Here is an 8,855-nt window from a genome sequence, read left to right as displayed (position 1 = left end):
TAAAACATGATTTTCTCGACACTTGGTTCTACGAATGTACCACTTGTACATACGTAGATCGGCTCGTTTTAAATACTATTTTTCATGTCAAAACACTTTTACACAAGTTCATGTTTCCCGTGTGGTGGAGTTTCACCTTTTAACCCTTGTACAAAAGAAACAAGTGTATGTCAAGATTCGGGATCTTAACAAAGTCGGGTTAAACGATGATAAGAGCCACCACAACGTAGATCGGACCTCAATAATCAACATATTCGAATACTACGACTTTTACACGCGTTATATGCTTTTAACCAACAATATTCGAGTTTTAGTAGACTTTTTAGATTCAAAAGATGGGTTACCGACTTTTAACCGTTCAAAATCCTTTTAACCACTTTAGATACGATCAAGAACAAGTATTAAATGTTATACCTCTAGCTCGGGGCTAGGGAAGAATCTAGTCGGAAATGGCGTGGATAAAAGCAAATGAACGTGGTCCTCCAACTTCCGCTTGCTTCAAGCTTCCCTATACGTGATCCCCAACACTTGTGTACACTTGGAATGGCAAGACAAGAATCGAAAGTATGATGGATGGGGGTGGGTGGTCACGGCCGAGAGGAGAGGAGGGCAAGAGAGAGAGAGAAGTTGGTGGTGGAAAGTGTGAAGTCTTGTGTGTGTGTGTGGAGGGTATTTATAGAAAAATCAAGCGTTATCGTCCATCGGTTCACAAGTCCTCTAGATATCCACGAAACCAAATAAAATAATAAAAAGGTGTACCCTTAGTTCCATTAGAATGGAACCGGCCTAAAGGGGGGTGGGGTCACCCGGTTGGATCTCGATCGTTCTGTTAGTGTTTAGTTAAGTTAAGTTGGTTAAGTTTAGAGATTAACCCCATTAGTTGTTTAACGCGTTATAATGCGGGTGTTAGGGTAATCAGGGACCCTAACTGGCTCAGAAAAAGGCTAATAATATTTCTGGCAATATTTTTATGTTCCGGGTATAGTCCGGTTGTTCGGTCGGATAGTAATCCGTTAAAGTGCTTAAGTAATCCTTTAAGCGTTGTAAATAATATTTTTAGCGACACAATCTATTCTGCAAAGTGTCAAGAATAATTCCCCATGTTTTGGCACTTTATTAATTAGCTAGAAGCTAGTATGTAAATAAAAATGCTGTGTTTTGTGCTTAGAGTACGTTTTAGGCACATCCAATCTCTGTATCTTATTCCTAGAGACGCAATTATACAACCCTTGTATTTCTACACACACTATGGGTGTAGTAAAATATTTCTGGCTCATTCAGGCCTTTAGAGGCAGTGTTTGCCTGATGCTGGCTATATCAGCATGTTCAATAGGTTATCCGTTCAAATGCTACTGTGCTTTTGTGCATCATGTTTGTCACTAGAGTTCAGTAAGTAAATAATGCAGTGACGGAAAAATCAAAGTATGATGCAGATATGTACAAGTATCAACAATCAAGTAGCAGTTTATCAGAAATCTCAGTTAAGCACAGTAATTAGGCAACAATTAATAGTTAATTAAGTCGTACGGATACCTGGTTTTGTGAGGGTTGTCACACAGATGATCCTTATTTGGGTAACATTCCAATCTCAAACTATTTCATTTTCTTATATTCTCACATAAGGATAAGGATCCTACATCCTTTATCCACCTTTCACTTGATTCTGAGTTTTGAAGGTTCAGCTATCCTTAGCAAAGGGTTGTTATCCACAAAAGCAACCAGTTGCTCGGGCTTGACCCCAGTTATTTGGGCTTGACCCCAGTTTCGCCAGTAGCGCACGATGATCCTGGTATAGTTCAAGGCAGTGGGACCAGTACTCGCTTTAGGGGCTGACAATTCCATTGTACTGGCTATATCTAGGATCCTACGTATAATGGTAGACGTACCATACATCCGTTCCTAAGGTTTCTAACATTTTCACATTAGCTAAGGTTTTGGCATTTTCATGTCACTAAGTTTGGATAGCCGCCAGTTAGGGCCATACTCCAGTTTACACACGATCCTTGGGCTTGTCCCCAGTTATCCTTGGGCTTGTCCCCAGTTATCCTTGGGCTTGTCCCCAGTTATCCTTTGGGCTTGTCCCCAGTTGCTAATTTTTATCTTATATTGGCTTAGTCCCAAGTTGTATCCTATTTCAGGTCTTTGAAGCCAAACATTAAAGGATCCTTGATCACCTTTTCATAAGGTTTGTCTTATGGTTATCCTGGTTATAGTATTAAGGGTTAGGATCCTAACTTGGATCCTCAGGTATGATCCTTAACTATTTTGATTTTATTCATTGTTTATTTGAATAACCCTTATACCTTGACAACTGAACTTATGTTTCTTAAACTATACCACTTTTTGAAGTTTATCGGATATGTGATCCTTGATCATATCCTTAAATTTTTGAATGATTTTTAATTTTTCAAGGCTTGATAAATATAAACAAAGCAAACATAACAACAGTTGGAAAGTAAAATAATAACAAGGATAACAACATGGGAAATAGCCAAAAAGTTAAAAAGTTTTATTTATCAACAAAATGTTCAACCCCTTAAGGTTGTCAAAATTTCCAACCCACGTTTCTACCAGCAAAACGTGGCCCGTCCACATGGGTTGGCAACGGGTGTCAATTGTTTATGCGGTTATAGCAAGTGCAGGAAATTAAAGGCGGCAGGATCACAATGGCTTCATCCCCCAAACAGAGGATCCATCCACCATTTGTAATCCTACCTATTGTCTAAAGGATCCTGGATCCTTAACCCTAGAAACTATTGTTTAAATACAGACCATCATTGTTTTGAAACATCACAACCACAAAAAACTACCACCAAACCTAAAAATTGGGCTCCGGCTATGTCTAGAAGTGTCCATCATTGCCCCATCATGCAGCCTACACCTTCACTGCTTCTTCATCCCCTCCGGCTCCAGTATCATTCACCTGATCCTTCCCACTGCCTCCAGCCTCGATCGTCAAAATCTCCTCAGCCACTTCATCATCCTCCAGATCAGCTAGCCTTGCCTTCCAGCCCTTAACATCCTAGCTGCTTCTGTTAAAGTCAGGATCTTGAGCTTCCTGGGCCATCTTCAGTTTTTTCTTGTACATTGTGATGGGAGCGGAGACCTTTGCACCTTCCACGAGCTCATGCTTCTCGTAGTCAATGTCAATCAGGATCCTAGCTGTCTGGTTCTTGGCGTCTTGAAGGGCTTTTTCGAGATCAGCTATCTTAAGATCCTTGAGCACTGCGACCTGTTGGAGATCAGCAATCTTCTTATCCAGTTCCTCAACACTTCCCACGTAGTCTTCAATCTCGGCAAATTTCTACAAGAAAGACAAAGCAGTTCAAGGTCAGGTGATCCTCAAATAAGCAGGATACCTAGGCAGAATCAGTGATCCTCACGTCATTGAAGTATTTAAGGAACTGGTGGCGGATCAGTGGCAGGCCTTGTAGATCCTCAACCTCAGAGTTTTTCCTCTTTTTGCCACCCCTTCCTTTGGTGGGTGCTTTGGGGATCGAGACACTAGGGCTTGCAGTGGCCTTTTTCTTGGTGGATCGCACGGTGTCAGGATCGGCAATGCTGAACTTGGAGGCAGTCTTGGATGATTTTCCGGCACCTACACATTCAAAGCAAGATAAGTATCCTTATCCTATTTCTATTTAACTATTTATTTAAGTTTTTAACTATGCAAAAAACAGGATACTTACTTGACATGGTGACTGAGCCTGAGGATACCTCTTGTGAATCCTGGGTGTTTGTCTTGAATGATCTTGTTTCAGGACCGAGTCTTCTAAAAGCAGCAAGCCTTTCCTCAGTGACAGGTGATGGTATAAGGTGTGAAACAGAGACAGCTGTACAAAAAAAAAAACAAAAGGGGGTTAGTGATCCTTATACAACGATAAGGTTATCTGGTGATCCTTCACAGGATCCTCTATCCTACCATGGGTGGTCCACTTCCTTGGTAGATCCTTTCCATTTGGGATTGAATCTCTTCTGACAAAGAAAAAGCGTCGTTTCCAGTTTGTATCATTCTTTGTGGCTTTAAAAATGGGGTGTTCTTCACCTGGTTTTCGTTTAAACAAATATCGGTGGGATCCAAACGTTGTGAGATCATACATCTCAGCCAACTCTGACATTCCTAGATCAATCCCTTCCTACTCGATGATCTTTTCAAGGGTATATAATGTCACACCCCGAAATATCAGAGCGTTGGCGTAACTAGACTGGTATCTTCATTGCACAACGAAAGCAATTAAAGCTAAGACTTCTAGAAATTGAACGCCACTAAGTACTCGACTCTTCATGGTCCTCCTTTTCCAACTGTGCCTTGTCTTAGCAATGCAACCTGAGAAAGAAACATGCGAAAAATCAACATAAAGTTGAGCGAGTTCATGGTTGGTTTGTAAAAGATTTGAAATAAATCTTTTTGAAGTAACCGGTTTTTGAAGTATTGTTGAGAAAACGAATTTAAAAAAAATCATTTTCTTGTACAGATCACGTATTCTTACTTATGCATAATTCACATTTCTCTTGAGTACCCCACGTACTCAAGTTAGTTCCCGTTTTCTTGAGTACCACACGTACTCAAGTTTAATTCAAGTTTTCTTGAGTACCCCACGTACTTCAAGTATTAATCAAGTTTTAGTATGGTATGAATTTCATGTAATTAAAGTATTCCTGTAAATATCAGGATTGTTAATGGGTTGCAAGGCCATTAACATGTGACACGACATAGGAAGTCACCAAACCATAGGCATTTTTCTATAGTCGATTCACGACTGAGACACAAAAACACTACTCAGTTCTAGTTGTCACCAAGAGTGGGGCTGCCCTGACACCCGTTAGATCTAACCTTTTGTTCTGCGGTCTTAGTATGTACACGATTAATGGTGCTTATGTTACCCTATTCGTGACACGATTTCTCGTATCATTACTCAATTCTTGTATCATTTCTAAATTCTTGTATCATTTCTCAATTCTTGTATCTCTTTGTACTTGTATTTCCCGTAGTTTAAAAATTAGAATTCAAGTGTATGCATATTTCGAAAAACACGCTTGTTTGAAAAACCGGTATAAAACATAAGCTTTACGTAAACCATTTGTGTCAGTTAAAATTTGCTTGTAAAATGGTTTAGAAATATGTAATTCTTGTATGCTTTGCAAAAAGTGCATGTCTTTCCACCCCGAAAACATTTAGAAAAATTTAAAACAGTGAAAAGGTGGGGTTATGAACTCACCTGAATATTCCTGTGCAAAGCTAGCTAATTTACGACTTCTTGATGTCGTTTCCAAGGCTCGACTTGCTAGCGTGCATTCTACAGTATTCCTAACACGGAATATCTTATAAGTTTCTAATTAATTGCGGTAACTACACTACGTGTTACCAAGCTCTACCGAATCGTTAGTCGAACGATTTGACGGTTTGTTGTTAACTTATAAGAAACGAAGAAGTTATACTTGCTAAGTTTCATTTTGAGAAATCGTATGTTGATATATAGGAATATTCGTATGAAAGTAATATATAATATACCTATTATATATATATTGCGTCTTGTATATATATTTGCCATAACATTTGTATATGCCGTTTTGGCGCTTGTAATAAATATAGAAGTTGTATTTATTTTGCGAAAGTACGATCGAGTCGTTGAATAGATAAACTATATCTATTTTGTAAAAGAATTCGTGTTGTACGATTTTTTTTTGAAATAAATATAAAGACTACATTTATTTTTATAAAACGAATTCGTGTTACGCGATGTTTGAAATAAATATATATACTATATTTATTTATAAAAGAATTCGAGTTTATGTTTGAAATAAATATATAAATTGTATTTATTTTTATAAAAGGATTCGTCGAATTTCCGAAGTTCAAAACAACTATGTTTGTTGTTGTAAATAGTTTCTGAATCGTTGTTTTTCGTTATATAATAAAACGCGTGTTGTTTTTATGGATTTTCTCGAAAAACGGACAGAGTTTCCTCTGTTTTTGGACGGCCCGGACAACACAAGTTGTCGTTTTATTCAAGATTCAATCAATAATCAATCAATATCCATGTAACTTGTTAAATATATTAAACGTAACTATATTTAACTGGTTCGAGCTCGTTAGCCACGAAATAAATAAAACAATGTAAATATAAATCGCGACGCTAAATTCTTTACCAAATCTCTCGCGTCGAACCGCGGACTGAGTTGACCGGGTCTGAGTTGACCGAGTTGACTCGATTTGACCGAGTCAACCCGAACCACGAATTCAACCGTCTGACCAAGCCGCTTGCCCCGAACCGGTTGACCAGTTGACCCGAGCCGATCTGTTGACCAAACTTTGGCTGTTGACTGAACCTTGACTGAACCAAATCTGAATCGGGTGAACCGTAACGTGCATCTGATATAACCCGCAACAAAATCCCAAACCGAGCCCACACCACCACAGCTGTCGTTCAACACCACCTCAGCCACCATCACCGGCATCACCCGATTAACGGAGTTAGTCACCATCATGTCATCGTCGATCATCTTCGAAATCAATAGAAATCATCAACAACAGCAATAGATCACCACCATTAACAATCTAAAAAGAAAAAAAATAAGAAAAGTAAAGAAAGTAGGTGGTATTTCTACCGGAACTCGTCGGAACAAGAACGGACACCACCGCCGTCACTGCCGCCGCCGTGAGCGGCAGCGCCGCTGCCTCTCCGCCACATCACTCTCTCCTCTTTCTTTCCATCTCGTCTCTCTCTCTCTTGTCTCTGTGTCGCCGTCGCCGGACCACCCTGGACGTTGGCCGGCCTTCATTTGCTTGCCGGTGAGGGTGGTCGGAGCCACCGGCTCTACTTCTTGTTGTTGGGTTACGAGGGAACCGAGAGGGGAGGGGGATCGAGAGGGTGAGAGCAGGTTGTATGTGTGTTTGGTTGTTTGCTTTTGTTTGAAAAATGGTGTAATATGTGTTGCAGTATATAAATCGAGAGGGAGGTGGGAGGGATTCGAGAGGTGTTTGATTTGGGTTTATATCCTATGAAGTTGAATGATCTTCTGAGTTTGTGTCTTTGGGTGTGAGTTGTGTGTGTATTAATAGAATGAGGGAAGAGGGAAGGTTTTATTGCCTTTAATGTATACAATTTACATTCAGGGCATATGCTTCATCCTTAGAGTTAAAATCTTTTGTAAAGATTAGTAAATATTTTATCTAGTCATATGCTTCATCCTTAGAGTTAAAATCTTTTGTAAAGATTAGTAAATATTTTATCTAGATTTTCAAGGGATCTTGTACATTTTGGAAAGATTACATAGAGATTTTATAAGATTATGCATAGATTTTGGAAGGATTGTAGAGATTTTATAGGATTTTATAGGATCTTGATAGTAAAAAAAATCTCTATGTGTAGGTTTAGGCTTGTGGGTTTTAGGCTTGGGCCTAGGGCCCACAAGCCCATGTCGTGTGTAAGTGGCCCGCAATTCCTACGAGACCCGATATCGCAACCCAAACTTGATAGGCATAAATATATCTGTGTAACATCCATATTTGTCGGTGTCGTCAGTAGTTCGTTCGGTTTCGTTTTGTTATCGCTTAACGTTTAGCTTGCTCCTCTGCAAATCACCGTTCGCGCACTGTAAAGTCGGATAGACGTTCCTAGGCACTCCAAAGACCTAGTTAAGTTAATTAGCGTCGTAAACACTTTTTATTATTGCGTAATCACCTGTTAATCACATAATTAAGGGCATAAATTACCGGTTGTCACATTCTCCCCCTGTTAATAAAATTTCGTCCTCGAAATTGAGATTACGTCAACTCCTTAGAGCTACGTTATATGTAAGCAATTATGAATAATACCAAAGTGAATGAGCATGAAATCGAATCAAGGCTTATTTGAATGATGTGAATTCAAGGACGTATCACAAGATGCAAACGAATTCTAGAAATGATCGCATCCAATAAATGAACAAGTTCAAATGTAATAGTTTGCATGAAACGCTCGATCATGATCAGCCCAAGCTGCAAGTTCTACCGACGCCACAAGATGTCGTAGTGATCAAAAGTAATTCAATAATAGTGGTGATCAAACAAGTATCACCTGTGTTTGAAGTCAAATGAAAGCGCAATAATAAATCGAAGCGGATTTAATCTAGATCAATAAATAGATAATTATATCCGTGTATGAGATTAGTGCAAGCTTCAATTTAGTGAAATGTCACCTCAAGGTGTCGAAGTCAACCAACGACTTAATGGAGTCGTAGACCACACAAATCTACTACGACTCAGAACAATGAAACGCTTGTTAAAACGAATTCGAATATGATGTTTTCAATACATCATATGGTGTCTTGAATCGAATATGTGAAATGAACAAGTTCAAACAATTGAAATTTGACTTCGGCGCAAGCCGACAATAATTGCATGTATCGACAAGAAAGCTTTCGGCATGGTCACAACGAAAACCATGTATGTAACTTGAAAAGAAGAGAAATTTCAAGAAAGTGTGTTGACTTGATAACAAAGGAGCCAACAATTACGATAATGCGGTCATTCGAATCACAAATCAATAATTAGATTTAGCGAAACAATATTTGAACTTCAATGAAACGCTTTATTAAAAACGAAACCACATGCGTAACAAACGATGCATGCGTAACATATGAATTTTCAAGAAATGAAGCAAATGAACGTTTGCTATAATGAAGAAGTTATTGTGATGCAATGACCATTAAGAGGAGTAGAGATGCGAAAATCTACTCAGTAATTGTGAAAGTCGAAATTTCAATAAAAGAAATTTAAGGACTTTACATAGGGTTGCATGTGATAACCGGTTGTTAGGTGACATTACCATGGAATGTCAAACATGGCGTATTCGTCATTATTGAGTTAGGGG

This window comes from Helianthus annuus, chromosome 4, assembly GCF_002127325.2.
Source record: "Helianthus annuus cultivar XRQ/B chromosome 4, HanXRQr2.0-SUNRISE, whole genome shotgun sequence".
Classification (NCBI taxonomy): domain Eukaryota; kingdom Viridiplantae; phylum Streptophyta; class Magnoliopsida; order Asterales; family Asteraceae; genus Helianthus; species Helianthus annuus.
Note: the sequence above shows the minus strand (reverse complement) of the source record.